Raw genomic sequence first — 18,590 nt, forward strand, 5'->3', positions numbered from 1 at the left:
ATTTCCTTTTTCACCATAGCCCTCTATGGGCTTCCAAATATCCCTTTGCCAATTCCACAAGAACAGCCTTAGCGAAAGGCTTCTTGAAGGGAAAGATGTAACTCTGTGAGATGAATTAGCAGAACACAGAGAAGTTTCTCAGAAAGCTTCTTTCCAGTTTTGAACGGAAGATATTTCCTTTTTCCCCATAGCCCTCTATGGGCTTCCAAATATCCCTTTGCGAATTCCACAAGGACAGCCTTAGCGAAAGGCTTCTTGAAGGGAAAGATGTAACTCAGTGAGATGAATTAACAGAACACAGAGCAGTTTCTCAGAAAGCTTCTTTCCAGTGTTGAACGGAAGATATTTCCTTTTTCACCATAGCCCTCTATGGGCTTCCAAATATCCCTTTGCCAATTCCACAAGAACAGCCTTGGCGAAAGGCTTCTTGAAGGGAAACATGTAACTCTGTGAGATGAATTAACAGAACACAGAGCAGTTTCTCAGAAAGCTTCTTTCCAGTTTTGAACGGAAGATATTTCCTTTTTCACCATAGCCCTCTATGGGCTTCCAAATATCCCTTTGCCAATTCCACAAGAACAGCCTTAGCGAAAGGCTTCTTGAAGGGAAAGATGTAACTCTGTGAGATGAATTAACAGAACACAGAGCAGTTTCCCAGAAAGGTTCTTTCCAGTTCTGAACGGAAGATATTTCCTTTTTCACCATAGCCCTCTATGGGCTTCCAAATATCCCTTTGCCAATTCCACAAGAACAGGTTTAGCGAAAGGCTTCTTCAAGGGGAAGATGTAACTCTGTGAGATGAATTAACAGAACACAGAGCAGTTTCTCAGAAAGCTTCTTTCCAGTTTTGAACGGAAGATATTTCCTTTTTCACCATAGCCCTCTACGTTCTTCCAAATATCCCTTTGCCAATTCCACAAGAACAGCCTTAGCGAAAGGCTTCTTGAAGGGAAAGATGTAACTCTGTGAGATGAATTAACAGAACACAGAGCAGTTTCTCAGAAAGCTTCTTTCCAGTTTTGAACGGAAGATATTTCCTTTTTCACCATAGCCCTCTATGGGCTTCCAAATATCCCTTTGCCAATTCCACAAGAACAGCCTTAGCGAAAGGCTTCTTGAAGGGAAAGATGTAACTCTGTGAGATGAATTAACAGAACACAGAGCAGTTTCTCAGAAAGCTGCTTTCCAGTTTTGAACGGAAGATATTTCCTTTTTCACCATAGCCCTCTATGGGCTTCCAAATATCCCTCTGCCAATTCCACAAGAACAGCCGTAGCGAAAGGCTTCTTGAAGGGAAAGATGTAACTCTGTGAGATGAATTAACAGAACACAGAGCAGTTTCTCAGAAAGCTTCTTTCCAGTTTTGAACGGAAGATATTTCCTTTTTCCCCATAGCCCTCTATGGGCTTCCAAATATCCCTTTGCGAATTCCACAAGAACAGCCTTAGCGAAAGGCTTCTTGAAGGGAAAGATGTAACTCTGTGAGATGAATTAACAGAACACAGAGCAGTTTCTCAGAAAGCTTCTTTCCAGTTTTGAACGGAAGATATTTCCTTTTTCACCATAGCCCTCTATGGGCTTCCAAATATCCCTTTGCCAATTCCACAAGAACAGCCTTGGCGAAAGGCTTCTTGAAGGGAAAGATGTAACTCTGTGAGATGAATTAACAGAACACAGAGCAGTTTCTCAGAAAGCTTCTTTCCAGTTTTGAACGGAAGATATTTCCTTTTTCACCATAGCCCTCTATGGGCTTCCAAATATCCCTTTGCCAATTCCACAAGAACTGCCTTAGCGAATGGCTTCTTTAAGGGAAAGATGTAACTCTGTGAGATGAATTAACAGAACACAGAGCAGTTTCTCAGAAAGCTTCTTTCCAGTTTTGAACGGAAGATATTTCCTTTTTCCCCATAGCCCTCTAAGGGCTTCCAAATATCCCTTTGCGAATTCCACAAGAACAGTCTTAGCGAAAGGCTTCTTGAAGGGAAAGATGTAACTCTGTGAGATGAACTAACAGAACACAGAGCAGTTTCTCAGAAAGCTTCTTTCCAGTGTTGAACCGAAGATATTTCCTTTTTCACCATAGCCCTCTATGGGCTTCCAAATATCCCTTTGCCAATTCCACAAGAACAGCCTTGGCGAAAGGCTTCTTGAAGGGAAACATGTAACTCTGTGAGATGAATTAACAGAACACAGAGCAGTTTCTCAGAAAGCTTCTTTCCAGTTTTGAACGGAAGATATTTCCTTTTTCACCATAGCCCTCTATGGGCTTCCAAATATCCCGTTGCCAATGCCACAAGAACAGCCTTAGCGAAAGGCTTCTTGAAGGGAAAGATGTAACTCTGTGAGATGAATTAACAGAACACAGAGCAGTTTCCCAGAAAGGTTCTTTCCAGTTTTGAAGGGAAGATATTTCCTTTTTCAGCATAGCCCTCTATGGGCTGCCAAATATCCCTTTGCCAATTCCACAAGAACAGGTTTAGCGAAAGGCTTCTTCAAGGGAAAGATGTAACTCTGTGAGATGAATTAACAGAACAAAGAGAAGTTTCTCACAAAGCTTCTTTCCAGTTTTGAACGGAAGATATTTCCTTTTTCACCATAGCCCTCTATGGGCTTCCAAATATCCCTCTGCCAATTCCACAAGAACAGCCATAGCGAAAGGCTTCTTGAAGGGAAAGATGTAACTCTGTGAGATGAATTAACAGAACACAGAGCAGTTTCTCAGAAAGCTTCTTTCCAGTTTTGAACGGAAGATATTTCCTTTTTCACCATAGCCTTCTTGGGCTTCCAAATATCCCTTTGCGAATTCCACAAGAACAGCCTTAGCGAAAGGCTTCTTGAAGGGAAAGATGTAACTCTGTGAGATGAATTAACAGAACACAGAGCAGTTTCTCAGAAAGCTTCTTTCCAGTTTTGAACGGAAGATATTTCCTTTTTCAGCATAGCCCTCTATGGGCTGCCAAATATCCCTTTGCCAATTCCACAAGAACAGGTTTAGCGAAAGGCTTCTTCAAGGGAAAGATGTAACTCTGTGAGATGAATTAACAGAACACAGAGCAGTTTCTCAGAAAGCTTCTTTCCAGTTTTGAACGGAAGATATTTCCTTTTTCACCATAGCCCTCTAAGGGCTTCCAAATATCCCTCTGCCAATTCCACAAGAACAGCCTTAGCGAAAGGCTTCTTGAAGGGAAAGATGTAACTCTGTGAGATGAATTAACAGAACACAGAGCAGTTTCTCAGAAAGCTTCTTTCCAGTTTTGAACGGAAGATATTTCCTTTTTCCCCATAGCCCTCTAAGGGCTTCCAAATATCCCTTTGCGAATTCCACAAGAACAGCCTTAGCGAAAGGCTTCTTGAAGGGAAAGATGTAACTCTGTGAGATGAATTAACAGAACACAGAGCAGTTTCTCAGAAAGCTTCTTTCCAGTGTTGAACGGAAGATATTTCCTTTTTCACCATAGCCCTCTATGGGCTTCCAAATATCCCTTTGCCAATTCCACAAGAACAGCCTTGGCGAAAGGCTTCTTGAAGGGAAACATGTAACTCTGTGAGATGAATTAACAGAACACGGAGCAGTTTCTCAGAAAGCTTCTTTCCAGTTTTGAACGGAAGATATTTCCTTTTTCACCATAGCCCTCTATGGGCTTCCAAATATCCCTTTGCCAATGCCACAAGAACAGCCTTAGCGAAAGGCTTCTTGAAGGGAAAGATGTAACTCTGTGAGATGAATTAACAGAACACAGAGCAGTTTCCCAGAAAGGTTCTTTCCAGTTTTGAACGGAAGATATTTCCTTTTTCAGCATAGCCCTCTATGGGCTGCCAAATATCCCTTTGCCAATTCCACAAGAACAGGTTTAGCGAAAGGCTTCTTCAAGGGAAAGATGTAACTCTGTGAGATGAATTAACAGAACACAGAGCAGTTTCTCAGAAAGCTTCTTTCCAGTTTTGAAGGGAAGATATTTCCTTTTTCACCATAGCCCTCTATGGGCTTCCAAATATCCCTTTGCCAATTCCACAAGAACAGCCTTAGCGAAAGGCTTCTTGAAGGGAAAGATGTAACTCTGTGAGATGAATTAACAGAACAAAGAGAAGTTTCTCAGAAAGCTTCTTTCCAGTTTTGAACGGAAGATATTTCCTTTTTCACCATAGCCCTCTATGGGCTTCCAAATATCCCTCTGCCAATTCCACAAGAACAGCCATAACGAAAGGCTTCTTGAAGGGAAAGATGTAACTCTGTGAGATGAATTAACAGAACACAGAGCAGTTTCTCAGAAAGCTTCTTTCCAGTGTTGAACGGAAGATATTTCCTTTTTCCCCATAGCCCTCTATGGGCTTCCAAATATCCCTTTGCGAATTCCACAAGAACAGCCTTAGCGAAAGGCTTCTTGAAGGGAAAGATGTAACTCTGTGAGATGAATTAACAGAACACAGAGCAGTTTCTCAGAAAGCTTCTTTCCAGTGTTGAACGGAAGATATTTCCTTTTTCACCATAGCCCTCTATGGGCTTCCAAATATCCCTTTGCCAATTCCACAAGAACAGCCTTGGCGAAAGGCTTCTTGAAGGGAAACATGTAACTCTGTGAGATGAATTAACAGAACACAGAGCAGTTTCTCAGAAAGCTTCTTTCCAGTTTTGAACGGAAGATATTTCCTTTTTCACCATAGCCCTCTTGGGCTTCCAAATATCCCTTGGCCAATTCCACAAGAACAGCCTTAGCGAAAGGCTTCTTGAAGGGAAAGATGTAACTCTGTGAGATGAATTAACAGAACACAGAGCAGTTTCTCAGAAAGCTTCTTTCCAGTTTTGAACGGAAGATATTTCCTTTTTCAGCATAGCCCTCTATGGGCTGCCAAATATCCCTTTGCCAATTCCACAAGAACAGGTTTAGCGAAAGGCCTCTTCAAGGGAAAGATGTAACTCTGTGAGATGAATTAACAGAACACAGAGCAGTTTCTCAGAAAGCTTCTTTCCACTTTTGAAGGGAAGATATTTCCTTTTTCACCATAGCCCTCTATGGGCTTCCAAATATCCCTTTGCCAATTCCACAAGAACAGCCTTAGCGAAAGGCTTCTTGAAGGGAAAGATGTAACTCTGTGAGATGAATTAACAGAACACAGAGCAGTTTCTCAGAAAGCTTCTTTCCAGCTTTGAATGGAAGATATTTCCTTTTTCACCATAGCCCTCTATGGGCTTCCAAATATCCCTTTGCCAATTCCACAAGAACAGCCTTAGCGAAAGGCTTCTTGAAGGGAAAGATGTAACTCTGTGAGATGAATTAACAGAACACAGAGCAGTTTCTCTGAAAGCTGCTTTCCAGTTTTGAACGGAAGATATTTCCTTTTTCACCATAGCCCTCTATGGGCTTCCAAATATCCCTTTGCCAATTCCACAAGAACAGCCTTAGCGAAAGGCTTCTTGAAGGGAAAGATGTAACTCTGTGAGATGAATTAGCAGAACACAGAGAAGTTTCTCAGAAAGCTTCTTTCCAGTTTTGAACGGAAGATATTTCCTTTTTCACCATAGCCCTCTATGGGCTTCCAAATATCCCTTTGCCAATTCCACAAGAACAGCCTTAGCGAAAGGCTTCTTGAAGGGAAAGATGTAACTCTGTGAGATGAATTAACAGAACAAAGAGAAGTTTCTCAGAAAGCTTCTTTCCAGTTTTGAACGGAAGATATTTCCTTTTTCCCCATAGCCCTCTATGGGCTTCCAAATATCCCTTTGCCAATTCCACAAGAACAGGCTTAGCGAAAGGCTTCTTGAAGGGAAAGATGTAACTCTGTGAGATGAATTAACAAAACACAGAGCAGTTTCTCAGAAAGCTTCTTTCCAGTTTTGAACGGAAGATATTTCCTTTTTCACCATAGCCCTCTATGGGCTTCTAAATATCCCTTTGCCAATTCCACAAGAACAGCCTTAGCGAAAGGCTTCTTGAAGGGAAAGATGTAACTCTGTGAGATGAATTAACAGAACACAGAGCAGTTTCTCAGAAAGCTTCTTTCCAGTTTTGAACGGAAGATATTTCCTTTTTCACCATAGCCCTCTATGGGCTTCCAAATATCCCTCTGCCAATTCCACAAGAACAGCCGTAGCGAAAGGCTTCTTGAAGGGAAAGATGTAACTCTGTCAGATGAATTAACAGAACACAGAGCAGTTTTTCAGAAAGCTTCTTTCCAGTTTTGAACGGAAGATATTTCCTTTTTCCCCATAGCCCTCTATGGGCTTCCAAATATCCCTTTGCGAATTCCACAAGAACAGCCTTAGCGAAAGGCTTCTTGAAGGGAAAGATGTAACTCTGTGAGATGAATTAACAGAACACAGAGCAGTTTCTCAGAAAGCTTCTTTCCAGTGTTGAACGGAAGATATTTCCTTTTTCACCATAGCCCTCTATGGGCTTCCAAATATCCCTTTGCCAATTCCACAAGAACAGCCTTGGCGAAAGGCTTCTTGAAGGGAAACATGTAACTCTGTGAGATGAATTAACAGAACACAGAGCAGTTTCTCAGAAAGCTTCTTTCCAGTTTTGAAAGGAAGATATTTCCTTTTTCACCATAGCCCTCTATGGGCTTCCAAATATCCCTTTGCCAATTCCACAAGAACAGCCTTAGCGAAAGGCTTCTTGAAGGGAAAGATGTAACTCTGTGAGATGAATTAACAGAACACAGAGCAGTTTCCCAGAATGGTTCTTTCCAGTTTTGAACGGAAGATATTTCCTTTTTCAGCATAGCCCTCAATGGGCTTCCAAATATCCCTTTGCCAATTCCACAAGAACAGGTTTAGCGAAAGGCTTCTTCAAGGGAAAGATGTAACTCTGTGAGATGAATTAACAGAACACAGAGCAGTTTCTCAGAAAGCTTCTTTCCAGTTTTGAACGCAAGATATTTCCTTTTTCATCATAGCCCTCTATGGGTTTCCAAATATCCCTTTGCCAATTCCACAAGAACAGCCTTAGCGAAAGGCTTCTTGAAGGGAAAGATGTAACTCTGTGAGATGAATTAACAGAACACAGAGCAGTTTCTCAGAAAGCTTCTTTCCAGTTTTGAACGGAAGATATTTCCTTTTTCACCATAGCCCTCTATGGGCTTCCAAATATCCCTTGGCCAATTCCACAAGAACAGCCTTAGCGAAAGGCTTCTTGAAGGGAAAGATGTAACTCTGTGAGATGAATTAACAGAACACAGAGCAGTTTCTCAGAAAGCTTCTTTCCAGTTTTGAACGGAAGATATTTCCTTTTTCAGCATAGCCCTCTATGGGCTTCCAAATATCCCTTTGCCAATTCCACAAGAACAGCCTTAGCGAAAGGCTTCTTGAAGGGAAAGATGTAACTCTGTGAGATGAATTAACAGAACACAGAGCAGTTTCTCAGAAAGCTCCTTTCCAGTTTTGAACGGAAGATATTTCCTTTTTCACCATAGCCCTCTATGGGCTTCCAAATATCCCTTTGCCAATTCCACAAGAACAGCCTTAGCGAAAGGCTTCTTGAAGGGAAAGATGTAACTCTGTGAGATGAATTAACAGAACACAGAGCAGTTTCTCAGAAAGCTTCTTTCCAGTTTTGAACGGAAGATATTTCCTTTTTCACCATAGCCCTCTATGGGCTTCCAAATATCCCTTTGCCAATTCCACAAGAACAGCCTTAGCGAAAGGCTTCTTGAAGGGAAAGATGTAACTCTGTGAGATGAATTAACAGAACACAGAGAAGTTTCTCAGAAAGCTTCTTTCCAGTTTTGAACGGAAGATATTTCCTTTTTCACCATAGCCCTCTATGGGCTTCCAAATATCCCTTTGCCAATTCCACAAGAACAGCCTTAGCGAAAGGCTTCTTGAAGGGAAAGATGTAACTCTGTGAGATGAATTAACAGAACACAGAGCAGTTTCTCAGAAAGCTTCTTTCCAGTTTTGAACGGAAGATATTTGCTTTTTCACCATAGCCCTCTACGGGGTTCCAAATATCCCTTTGCCAATTCCACAAGAAGAGCCTTAGCGAAAGGCTTCTTGAAGGGAAAGATGTAATTCTGTGAGATGAATTAACAGAACACAGAGCAGTTTCTCAGAAAGCTTCTTTCCAGTTTTGAACGGAAGATATTTCCTTTTTCCCCATAGCCCTCTATGGGCTTCCAAATATCCCTTTGCCAATTCCACAAGAACAGCCTTAGCGAAAGGCTTCTTGAAGGGAAAGATGTAACTCTGTGAGATGAATTAACAGAACACAGAGCAGTTTCTCAGAAAGCTTCTTTCCAGTTTTGAACGGAAGATATTTCCTTTTTCACCATAGCCCTCTATGGGCTTCCAAATATCCCTTTGCCAATTCCACAAGAACAGCCTTAGCGAAAGGCTTCTTGAAGGGAAAGACGTAACTCTGTGAGATGAATTAACAGAACACAGAGCAGTTTCTCAGAAACCTTCTTTCCAGTTTTGAACGGAAGATATTTCCTTTTTCACCATAGCCCTCTATGGGCTTCCAAATATCCCTTTGCCAATTCCACAAGAACTGCCTTAGCGAAAGGCTTCTTGAAGGGAAAGATGTAACTCTGTGAGATGAATTAACAGAACACAGAGCAGTTTCTCAGAAAGCTGCTTTCCAGTTTTGAAGGGAAGATATTTCCTTTTTCACCATAGCCCTCTATGGGCTTCCAAATATCCCTTTGCCAATTCCACAAGAACAGCCTTGGCGAAAGGCTTCTTGAAGGGAAAGATGTAACTCTGTGAGATGAATTAACAGAACACAGAGCAGTTTCTCAGAAAGCTTCTTTCCAGTTTTGAACGGAAGATATTTCCTTTTTCACCATAGCCCTCTATGGGCTTCCAAATATCCCTTTGCCAATTCCACAAGAACTGCCTTAGCGAATGGCTTCTTTAAGGGAAAGATGTAACTCTTTGAGATGAATTAACAGAACACAGAGCAGTTTCCCAGAAAGGTTCTTTCCAGTTTTGAACGGAAGATATTTCCTTTTTCAGCATAGCCCTCTATGGGCTTCCAAATATCCCTTTGCCAATTCCACAAGAACAGGTTTAGTGAAAGGCTTCTTGAAAGGAAAGATGTAACTCTGTGAGATGAATTAACAGAACACAGAGCAGTTTCTCAGAAAGCTTCTTTCCAGTGTTGAACGGAAGATATTTCCTTTTTCACCATAGCCCTCTATGGGCTTCCAAATATCCCTTTGCCAATTCCACAAGAACAGCCTTAGCGAAAGGCTTCTTGAAGGGAAAGATGTAACTCTGTGAGATGAATTAACAGAACACAGAGCAGTTTCTCAGAAAGCTTCTTTACAGTTTTGAACGGAAGATATTTCCTTTTTCACCATAGCCCTCTATGGGCTTCCAAATATCCCTCTGCCAATTCCACAAGAACAGCCGTAGCGAAAGGCTTCTTGAAGGGAAAGATGTAACTCTGTGAGATGAATTAACAGAACACAGAGCAGTTTCTCAGAAAGCTTCTTTCCAGTTTTGAACGGAAGATATTTCCTTTTTCAGCATAGCCCTCTATGGGCTTCCAAATATCCCTTTGCCAATTCCACAAGAACAGCCTTAGCGAAAGGCTTCTTGAAGGGAAAGATGTAACTCTGTGAGATGAATTAACAGAACACAGAGCAGTTTCTCAGAAAGCTTCTTTCCAGTGTTGAACGGAAGATATTTCCTTTTTCACCATAGCCCTCTATGGGCTTCCAAATATCCCTTTGCCAATTCCACAAGAACAGCCTTGGCGAAAGGCTTCTTGAAGGGAAAGATGTAACTCTGTGAGATGAATTAACAGAACACAGAGCAGTTTCTCAGAAAGCTTCTTTCCAGTTTTGAACGGAAGATATTTCCTTTTTCACCATAGCCCTCTATGGGCTTCCAAATATCCCTTTGCCAATTCCACAAGAACAGCCTTAGCGAATGGCTTCTTTAAGGGAAAGATGTAACTCTTTGAGATGAATTAACAGAACACAGAGCAGTTTCCCAGAAAGGTTCTTTCCAGTTTTGAACGGAAGATATTTCCTTTTTCAGCATAGCCCTCTATGGGCTTCCAAATATCCCTTTGCCAATTCCACAAGAACAGGTTTAGTGAAAGGCTTCTTGAAAGGAAAGATGTAACTCTGTGAGATGAATTAACAGAACACAGAGCAGTTTCTCAGAAAGCTTCTTTCCAGTTTTGAACGGAAGATATTTCCTTTTTCACCATAGCCCTCTATGGGCTTCCAAATATCCCTTTGCCAATTCCACAAGAACAGCCTTAGCGAAAGGCTTCTTGAAGGGAAAGATGTAACTCTGTGAGATGAATTAACAGAACACAGAGCAGTTTCTCAGAAAGCTTCTTTACAGTTTTGAACGGAAGATATTTCCTTTTTCACCATAGAACTCTATGGGCTTCCAAATATCCCTTTGCCAATTCCACAAGAACAGCCTTAGCGAAAGGCTTCTTGAAGGGAAAGATGTAACTCTGTGAGATGAATTAACAGAACACAGAGCAGTTTTTCAGAAAGCTTCTTTCCAGTTATGAACGGAAGATATTTCCTTTTTCACCATAGCCCTCTATGGGCTTCCAAATATCCCTTTGCCAATTCCACAAGAACAGCCTTAGCGAAAGGTTTCTTGAAGGGAAAGATGTAACTCTGTGAGATGAATTAACAGAACACAGAGCAGTTTCTCAGAAAGCTTCTTTCCAGTTTTGAAGGGAAGATATTTCCTTTTTCACCATAGCCCTCTATGGGCTTCCAAATATCCCTTTGCGAATTCCACAAGAACTGCCTTAGCGAAAGGCTTCTTGAAGGGAAAGATGTAACTCTGTGAGATGAATTAACAGAACACAGAGCAGTTTCTCAGAAAGCTTCTTTCCAGTTTTGAACGGAAGATATTTCCTTTTTCACCATAGCCCTCTATGGGCTTCCAAATATCCCTTTGCCAATTCCACAAGAACAGCCTTAGCGAAAGGCTTCTTGAAGGGAAAGATGTAACTCTGTGAGATGAATTAACAGAACACAGAGCAGTTTCTCAGAAAGCTTCTTTCCAGTTTTGAACGGAAGATATTTCCTTTTTCACCATAGCCCTCTATGGGCTTCCAAATATCCCTTTGCCAATTCCACAAGAACAGCCTTAGCGAAAGGCTTCTTGAAGGGAAAGATGTAACTCTGTGAGATGAATTAACAGAACACAGAGCAGTTTCTCAGAAAGCTTCTTTCCAGTTTTGAACGGAGGATATTTCCTTTTTCACCATAGCCCTCTATGGGCTTCCAAATATCCCTTTGCCAATTCCACAAGAACAGCCTTAGCGAAAGGCTTCTTGAAGGGAAAGATGTAACTCTGTGAGATGAATTAACAGAACACAGAGAAGTTTCTCAGAAAGCTTCTTTCCAGTTTTGAACGGAAGATATTTCCTTTTTCCCCATAGCCCTCTATGGGCTTCCAAATATCCCTTTGCCAATTCCACAAGAACAGCCTTAGCGAAAGGCTTCTTGAAGGGAAAGATGTAACTCTGTGAGATGAATTAACAGAACACAGAGCAGTTTCTCAGAAAGCTTCTTTCCAGTTTTGAACGGAAGATATTTGCTTTTTCACCATACCCCTCTACGGGGTTCCAAATATCCCTTTGCCAATTCCCCAAGAAGAGCCTTAGCGAAAGGCTTCTTGAAGGGAAAGATGTAACTCTGTGAGATGAATTAACAGAACACAGAGCAGTTTCTCAGAAAGCTTCTTTCCAGTTTTGAACGGAAGATATTTGCTTTTTCACCACAGCCCTCTACGGGGTTCCAAATATCCCTTTGCCAATTCCACAAGAAGAGCCTTAGCGAAAGGCTTCTTGAAGGCAAAGATGTAATTCTGTGAGATAAATTAACAGAACACAGAGCAGTTTCTCAGAAAGCTTCTTTCCAGTTTTGAACGGAAGATATTTCCTTTTTCCCCATAGCCCTCTATGGGCTTCCAAATATCCCTTTGCCAATTCCACAAGAACAGCCTTAGCGAAAGGCTTCTTGAAGGGAAAGATGTAACTCTGTGAGATGAATTAACAGAACACAGAGCAGTTTCCCAGAATGGTTCTTTCCAGTTTTGAACGGAAGATATTTCCTTTTTCAGCATAGCCCTCAATGGGCTTCCAAATATCCCTTTGCCAATTCCACAAGAACAGGTTTAGCGAAAGGCTTCTTCAAGGGAAAGATGTAACTCTGTGAGATGAATTAACAGAACACAGAGCAGTTTCTCAGAAAGCTTCTTTCCAGTTTTGAACGCAAGATATTTCCTTTTTCATCATAGCCCTCTATGGGTTTCCAAATATCCCTTTGCCAATTCCACAAGAACAGCCTTAGCGAAAGGCTTCTTGAAGGGAAAGATGTAACTCTGTGAGATGAATTAACAGAACACAGAGCAGTTTCTCAGAAAGCTTCTTTCCAGTTTTGAACGGAAGATATTTCCTTTTTCACCATAGCCCTCTATGGGCTTCCAAATATCCCTTGGCCAATTCCACAAGAACAGCCTTAGCGAAAGGCTTCTTGAAGGGAAAGATGTAACTCTGTGAGATGAATTAACAGAACACAGAGCAGTTTCTCAGAAAGCTTCTTTCCAGTTTTGAACGGAAGATATTTCCTTTTTCAGCATAGCCCTCTATGGGCTTCCAAATATCCCTTTGCCAATTCCACAAGAACAGCCTTAGCGAAAGGCTTCTTGAAGGGAAAGATGTAACTCTGTGAGATGAATTAACAGAACACAGAGCAGTTTCTCAGAAAGCTCCTTTCCAGTTTTGAACGGAAGATATTTCCTTTTTCACCATAGCCCTCTATGGGCTTCCAAATATCCCTTTGCCAATTCCACAAGAACAGCCTTAGCGAAAGGCTTCTTGAAGGGAAAGATGTAACTCTGTGAGATGAATTAACAGAACACAGAGCAGTTTCTCAGAAAGCTTCTTTCCAGTTTTGAACGGAAGATATTTCCTTTTTCACCATAGCCCTCTATGGGCTTCCAAATATCCCTTTGCCAATTCCACAAGAACAGCCTTAGCGAAAGGCTTCTTGAAGGGAAAGATGTAACTCTGTGAGATGAATTAACAGAACACAGAGAAGTTTCTCAGAAAGCTTCTTTCCAGTTTTGAACGGAAGATATTTCCTTTTTCACCATAGCCCTCTATGGGCCTCCAAATATCCCTTTGCCAATTCCACAAGAACAGCCTTAGCGAAAGGCTTCTTGAAGGGAAAGATGTAACTCTGTGAGATGAATTAACAGAACACAGAGCAGTTTCTCAGAAAGCTTCTTTCCAGTTTTGAACGGAAGATATTTGCTTTTTCACCATAGCCCTCTACGGGGTTCCAAATATCCCTTTGCCAATTCCACAAGAAGAGCCTTAGCGAAAGGCTTCTTGAAGGGAAAGATGTAATTCTGTGAGATGAATTAACAGAACACAGAGCAGTTTCTCAGAAAGCTTCTTTCCAGTTTTGAACGGAAGATATTTCCTTTTTCCCCATAGCCCTCTATGGGCTTCCAAATATCCCTTTGCCAATTCCACAAGAACAGCCTTAGCGAAAGGCTTCTTGAAGGGAAAGATGTAACTCTGTGAGATGAATTAACAGAACACAGAGCAGTTTCTCAGAAAGCTTCTTTCCAGTTTTGAACGGAAGATATTTCCTTTTTCACCATAGCCCTCTATGGGCTTCCAAATATCCCTTTGCCAATTCCACAAGAACAGCCTTAGCGAAAGGCTTCTTGAAGGGAAAGATGTAACTCTGTGAGATGAATTAACAGAACACAGAGCAGTTTCTCAGAAACCTTCTTTCCAGTTTTGAACGGAAGATATTTCCTTTTTCACCATAGCCCTCTATGGGCTTCCAAATATCCCTTTGCCAATTCCACAATAACTGCCTTAGCGAAAGGCTTCTTGAAGGGAAAGATGTAACTCTGTGAGATGAATTAACAGAACACAGAGCAGTTTCTCAGAAAGCTGCTTTCCAGTTTTGAAGGGAAGATATTTCCTTTTTCACCATAGCCCTCTATGGGCTTCCAAATATCCCTTTGCCAATTCCACAAGAACAGCCTTGGCGAAAGGCTTCTTGAAGGGAAAGATGTAACTCTGTGAGATGAATTAACAGAACACAGAGCAGTTTCTCAGAAAGCTTCTTTCCAGTTTTGAACGGAAGATATTTCCTTTTTCACCATAGCCCTCTATGGGCTTCCAAATATCCCTTTGCCAATTCCACAAGAACTGCCTTAGCGAATGGCTTCTTTAAGGGAAAGATGTAACTCTTTGAGATGAATTAACAGAACACAGAGCAGTTTCCCAGAAAGGTTCTTTCCAGTTTTGAACGGAAGATATTTCCTTTTTCAGCATAGCCCTCTATGGGCTTCCAAATATCCCTTTGCCAATTCCACAAGAACAGGTTTAGTGAAAGGCTTCTTGAAAGGAAAGATGTAACTCTGTGAGATGAATTAACAGAACACAGAGCAGTTTCTCAGAAAGCTTCTTTCCAGTGTTGAACGGAAGATATTTCCTTTTTCACCATAGCCCTCTATGGGCTTCCAAATATCCCTTTGCCAATTCCACAAGAACAGCCTTAGCGAAAGGCTTCTTGAAGGGAAAGATGTAACTCTGTGAGATGAATTAACAGAACACAGAGCAGTTTCTCAGAAAGCTTCTTTACAGTTTTGAACGGAAGATATTTCCTTTTTCACCATAGCCCTCTATGGGCTTCCAAATATCCCTCTGCCAATTCCACAAGAACAGCCGTAGCGAAAGGCTTCTTGAAGGGAAAGATGTAACTCTGTGAGATGAATTAACAGAACACAGAGCAGTTTCTCAGAAAGCTTCTTTCCAGTTTTGAACGGAAGATATTTCCTTTTTCAGCATAGCCCTCTATGGGCTTCCAAATATCCCTTTGCCAATTCCACAAGAACAGCCTTAGCGAAAGGCTTCTTGAAGGGAAAGATGTAACTCTGTGAGATGAATTAACAGAACACAGAGCAGTTTCTCAGAAAGCTTCTTTCCAGTGTTGAACGGAAGATATTTCCTTTTTCACCATAGCCCTCTATGGGCTTCCAAATATCCCTTTGCCAATTCCACAAGAACAGCCTTGGCGAAAGGCTTCTTGAAGGGAAAGATGTAACTCTGTGAGATGAATTAACAGAACACAGAGCAGTTTCTCAGAAAGCTTCTTTCCAGTTTTGAACGGAAGATATTTCCTTTTTCACCATAGCCCTCTATGGGCTTCCAAATATCCCTTTGCCAATTCCACAAGAACAGCCTTAGCGAATGGCTTCTTTAAGGGAAAGATGTAACTCTTTGAGATGAATTAACAGAACACAGAGCAGTTTCCCAGAAAGGTTCTTTCCAGTTTTGAACGGAAGATATTTCCTTTTTCAGCATAGCCCTCTATGGGCTTCCAAATATCCCTTTGCCAATTCCACAAGAACAGGTTTAGTGAAAGGCTTCTTGAAAGGAAAGATGTAACTCTGTGAGATGAATTAACAGAACACAGAGCAGTTTCTCAGAAAGCTTCTTTCCAGTTTTGAACGGAAGATATTTCCTTTTTCACCATAGCCCTCTATGGGCTTCCAAATATCCCTTTGCCAATTCCACAAGAACAGCCTTAGCGAAAGGCTTCTTGAAGGGAAAGATGTAACTCTGTGAGATGAATTAACAGAACACAGAGCAGTTTCTCAGAAAGCTTCTTTACAGTTTTGAACGGAAGATATTTCCTTTTTCACCATAGAACTCTATGGGCTTCCAAATATCCCTTTGCCAATTCCACAAGAACAGCCTTAGCGAAAGGCTTCTTGAAGGGAAAGATGTAACTCTGTGAGATGAATTAACAGAACACAGAGCAGTTTTTCAGAAAGCTTCTTTCCAGTTATGAACGGAAGATATTTCCTTTTTCACCATAGCCCTCTATGGGCTTCCAAATATCCCTTTGCCAATTCCACAAGAACAGCCTTAGCGAAAGGTTTCTTGAAGGGAAAGATGTAACTCTGTGAGATGAATTAACAGAACACAGAGCAGTTTCTCAGAAAGCTTCTTTCCAGTTTTGAAGGGAAGATATTTCCTTTTTCACCATAGCCCTCTATGGGCTTCCAAATATCCCTTTGCGAATTCCACAAGAACTGCCTTAGCGAAAGGCTTCTTGAAGGGAAAGATGTAACTCTGTGAGATGAATTAACAGAACACAGAGCAGTTTCTCAGAAAGCTTCTTTCCAGTTTTGAACGGAAGATATTTCCTTTTTCACCATAGCCCTCTATGGGCTTCCAAATATCCCTTTGCCAATTCCACAAGAACAGCCTTAGCGAAAGGCTTCTTGAAGGGAAAGATGTAACTCTGTGAGATGAATTAACAGAACACAGAGCAGTTTCTCAGAAAGCTTCTTTCCATTTTTGAACGGAAGATATTTCCTTTTTCACCATAGCCCTCTATGGGCTTCCAAATATCCCTTTGCCAATTCCACAAGAACAGCCTTAGCGAAAGGCTTCTTGAAGGGAAAGATGTAACTCTGTGAGATGAATTAACAGAACACAGAGCAGTTTCTCAGAAAGCTTCTTTCCAGTTTTGAACGGAGGATATTTCCTTTTTCACCATAGCCCTCTATGGGCTTCCAAATATCCCTTTGCCAATTCCACAAGAACAGCCTTAGCGAAAGGCTTCTTGAAGGGAAAGATGTAACTCTGTGAGATGAATTAACAGAACACAGAGAAGTTTCTCAGAAAGCTTCTTTCCAGTTTTGAACGGAAGATATTTCCTTTTTCCCCATAGCCCTCTATGGGCTTCCAAATATCCCTTTGCCAATTCCACAAGAACAGCCTTAGCGAAAGGCTTCTTGAAGGGAAAGATGTAACTCTGTGAGATGAATTAACAGAACACAGAGCAGTTTCTCAGAAAGCTTCTTTCCAGTTTTGAACGGAAGATATTTGCTTTTTCACCATACCCCTCTACGGGGTTCCAAATATCCCTTTGCCAATTCCCCAAGAAGAGCCTTAGCGAAAGGCTTCTTGAAGGGAAAGATGTAACTCTGTGAGATGAATTAACAGAACACAGAGCAGTTTCTCAGAAAGCTTCTTTCCAGTTTTGAACGGAAGATATTTGCTTTTTCACCACAGCCCTCTACGGGGTTCCAAATATCCCTTTGCCAATTCCACAAGAAGAGCCTTAGCGAAAGGCTTCTTGAAGGCAAAGATGTAATTCTGTGAGATAAATTAACAGAACACAGAGCAGTTTCTCAGAAAGCTTCTTTCCAGTTTTGAACGGAAGATATTTCCTTTTTCCCCATAGCCCTCTATGGGCTTCCAAATATCCCTTTGCCAATTCCACAAGAACAGCCTTAGCGAAAGGCTTCTTGAAGGGAAAGATGTAACTCTGTGAGATGAATTAACAGAACACAGAGCAGTTTCTCAGAAAGCTTCTTTCCAGTTTTGAACGGAAGATATTTCCTTTTTCACCATAGCCTTCTATGGGCTTCCAAATATCCCTTTGCCAATTCCACAAGAACAGCCTTGGCGAAAGGCTTCTTGAAGGGAAAGATGTAACTCTGTGAGATGAATTATCAGAACACAGAGCAGTTTCTCAGAAAGCTTCTTTCCAGTTTTGAACGGAAGTTATTTCCTTTTTCACCATAGCCCTCTATGGGCTTCCAAATATCCCTCTGCCAATTCCACAAGAACAGCCGTAGCGAAAGGCTTCTTGAAGGGAAAGATGTAACTCTGTGAGATGAATTAACAGAACACAGAGCAGTTTCTCAGAAAGCTTCTTTCCAGTTTTGAACGGAAGACATTTCCTTTTTCCCCATAGCCCTCTATTGGCTTCCAAATATCCCTTTGCGAATTCCACAAGAACAGCCTTAGCGAAAGGCTTCTTGAAGGGAAAGATGTAACTCTGTGAGATGAATTAACAGAACACAGAGCAGTTTCTCAGAAAGCTTCTTTCCAGTTTTGAACGGAAGATATTTCCTTTTTCACCATAGCCCTCTAGGGGTTCCAAATATCCCTTGGCCAATTCCACAAGAACAGCCTTAGTGAAAGGCTTCTTGAAGGGAAAGATGTAACTCTGTGAGATGAATTAACAGAACACAGAGCAGTTTCTCAGAAAGCTTCTTTCCAGTTTTGAACGGAAGATATTTCCTTTTTCACCATAGCCCTCTATGGGCTTCCAAATATCCCTTTGCCAATTCCACAAGAACAGCCTTAGCGAAAGGCTTCTTGAAGGGAAATATGTAACTCTGTGAGATGAATTAACAGAACACAGAGCAGTTTCTCAGAAAGTTCTTTCCAGTTTTGAACGGAAGATATTTCCTTTTTCACCATAGCCCTCTATGGGCTTCCAAATATCCCTTTGCCAATTCCACAAGAACAGCCTTAGCGAAAGGCTTCTTGAAGGGAAAGATGTAACTCTGTGAGATGAATAAACAGAACACAGAGCAGTTTCTCAGAAAGCTTCTTTCCAGTTTTGAACGGAAGATATTTCCTTTTTCCCCATAGCCCTCTATGGGCTTCCAAATATCCCTTTGCCAATTCCACAAGAACAGCCTTAGCGAAAGGCTTCTTGAAGGGAAAGATGTAACTTTGTGAGATGAATTAACAGAACACAGAGCAGTTTTTCAGAAAGCTGCTTTCCAGTTTTGAACGGAAGATATTTCCTTTTTCACCATA

The sequence above is a fragment of the Chlorocebus sabaeus genome, chromosome 13 (genome assembly GCF_047675955.1).
Source record: "Chlorocebus sabaeus isolate Y175 chromosome 13, mChlSab1.0.hap1, whole genome shotgun sequence".
NCBI lineage: Eukaryota > Metazoa > Chordata > Mammalia > Primates > Cercopithecidae > Chlorocebus > Chlorocebus sabaeus.